Source organism: Etheostoma spectabile, unplaced genomic scaffold (genome assembly GCF_008692095.1).
Source record: "Etheostoma spectabile isolate EspeVRDwgs_2016 unplaced genomic scaffold, UIUC_Espe_1.0 scaffold119, whole genome shotgun sequence".
Lineage (NCBI taxonomy): Eukaryota > Metazoa > Chordata > Actinopteri > Perciformes > Percidae > Etheostoma > Etheostoma spectabile.
Genome location: NW_022605570.1, coordinates 1071096 through 1073562, shown reverse-complemented (window position 1 = coordinate 1073562; position 2467 = coordinate 1071096). Strand labels below are relative to the sequence as shown.

General features: G+C 40.9%; 1 long non-coding RNA gene across 1 annotated transcript in view; it reads left to right on the top strand.

The window, feature by feature from the left end:
* LOC116685687 (uncharacterized) overlaps positions 1 to 2467 on the top strand; it is an 18168-nt gene that overhangs the window by 3524 nt on the left and 12177 nt on the right. Inside the window, exon 2 of the long non-coding RNA XR_004331012.1 lies at positions 1794 to 1798. This is a non-coding gene — a long non-coding RNA (uncharacterized LOC116685687). The remainder of the gene's footprint in view (positions 1 to 1793; positions 1799 to 2467) is intronic.

Sequence of the window (2467 nt, the reverse complement as noted above, 5' to 3'; positions counted from 1 at the left end):
CTAGACCTACTCTATCTGTAAAGTGTCTCCAGGTAACTTTTGTTATGATTTGATACTATAAATAAAATAGAATTGAATCAGAGACTGGCACACAATCAGTTGACTTGCAATTGAGAGCCTGGTGTGACATTATTTAACCATCCATCTACAGCAGGGGTCTCAAACTCAATTTACTTGGGGGCCGCTGGAAGTAGAGTCTGGGTTTAGCTCAAGTATTCCAAAAAAACCCTCTTTTTCCTCAAAAAAGGGCGCGGAACTGCCGGTGCTTTAAGCCCCTAGATCTGATATGGTTGGTGCATTTCACAACAACAGACATCACATTGTCAAACCTCAGGCATTTGCCACAAAGGGTACTTAGCTAGCTTGACAACGGTTACGCCGCTGTCACGAGACTACGGTAGCCATAAGTGACATGCGCAATGACAAAAAGTTTCAGAACGCGCGGGCCGCATTAACACTTAACTTTGATGTCAAGTAGGGGGCCACAAAATATCATCCCGCGGGCCGCAATTGGCCCCCGGGCCGCGAGTTTGAGACCCATGATCTACAGCAAATACAGTCACACAGATACATTGAACACATACACAAAGCACATTTGCCTACCCGTGCAAACAGGCCCTCTCTCTCGCTCTCTCTAATTTTGCTTTTGAGGCTTTCAGGGAGTCTCATGGGTTAATCAGGGGGGTCGAGCTCCCCATATTTTGTACACTGTCTGTATCTGACGCTGAGAGCCACTGACCAAGTGACTCTGATAAGTGAATATTTAAAAAAAAAAAGGGACGGTGACCATGTAATGAGCGTTGGCGTCGCATAGTCTGTCCACCAGAGGGCGCTCTGTAACATCCAAGTTGGCCACAGTGATTCGTTTTTTTTGTTATTGTGTTTTTGTTCAAAAGACTTTAAGTTTCATATCTTCATTTTGTATTTTTATACATTTTTTTATCAGAACATTAATATATTTTGATGTCAGTTTTTGACTAGTTTGGTGACCCAAATACATATTCCATATTTCATAATAAACATGTTCCAAGAAGTGAATATTAATAATAACACACACTCATGCATGTAAATACCAAAGTGGGAAATTACTACTAGGTATTTACACATTATGTTTGTGATGGGGATGTTACACAGCACTAGTCACTTTGGCAAAAACCAACCGACCTGAGGTGGAGAAGCTTGGGTTGGGTGCTGGGACGCCATGTAACAGAGAGCATAAAGCAAAAGAAAACGCTTTCAGTTTTTACCCAGCAGCCATCACACTGCTGGGTAAGGACATTGTATTTGGTTTGAAGTACCCTGTCCTAACTCAGACTCAGAGATATATTGAGACCATACGTGTACACACACAGGATTGATTTCAGCACTAAACCAGACCTGAGGCTGATTGTGGAGGCATGATGAACATGACTGATAGAGGGGGGAGGGAGGGGAGAAATTAAGGAAGATGTGGAGAAGAGGAATGAGGAAAGTGGAAGGAAAAGAGACAGAGCGACAGAAATTTGAAGGCTTGATGGAAGAGCTGGAGCAAAGGTCAATGAGAGGACAACAATCACGAAGCAATCCGTTACATAGAAAAGAAGTTATAAAGACACACAGAGATTTCCTCCAACACGTCATTTTTGTTGTCAGTTTAAAGCAGTTAAACCAAAACACATTTCTCTGTGATATATTTCAAGAGTGTCGAACACATTTACTGTGCAGTTAACTTTTTCGGACAGTAATCGAAGTTGACATTTTGAATTTAATTAGACGTGTGAGTTTGTAGCAACGGTAGCAGCGAGCGCAGGGAGTGTTGGTCTGTACACGTGTTCCTATTTTATTGTGAACTCTGCTGACCGCACTTTCAAAAACGCACAGCAGTTGGGCCAAAACCAGGACGCCAATAAAACCCAAGTAGAGAGCGAGAGAGAGAGACAGAGAGAAAGAGAGGAAAGCAATTCATAACACAATGTAAAGAAGTAGATTAGAATGTTATCTAACCCTTAAAAAAGATAATTAATTACTAAAATCTTTCTACTGTCAGAGATAGAAGGCAGAGACCGATCCGGTCCAAGTACAGGCTCAATGACCACAAACTGGCAGTTAAACCACGAAGACAAAAAATATCAATGCCACAAAAAGAAGGTCACTGTTTGACAATTGATGTTGACATGCGCTTTCTCCTTATATGTAAAGCATTAAAGGTCCCATGACATGGTGCTCGCTCGTTGGATGCTTTTATATAGACCATAGTGGTCCTCTAATACAATATCTGAAGTCTCTTTTATATACAGTACAAGCCAAACGTTTGAAAAAACCTTCTCACTCAACACGTTTCCTTTATTTTCATAACTACTGACATTATAGATTATCGCTGAAGGCATCAAAACTATGAATGAACACATGTGGAATTATGCACTTAACAAAAAAGTATGAAATAACTGAAAACATGTCTTATATTCTAGTTTCTTCAAAGTAGCCACCC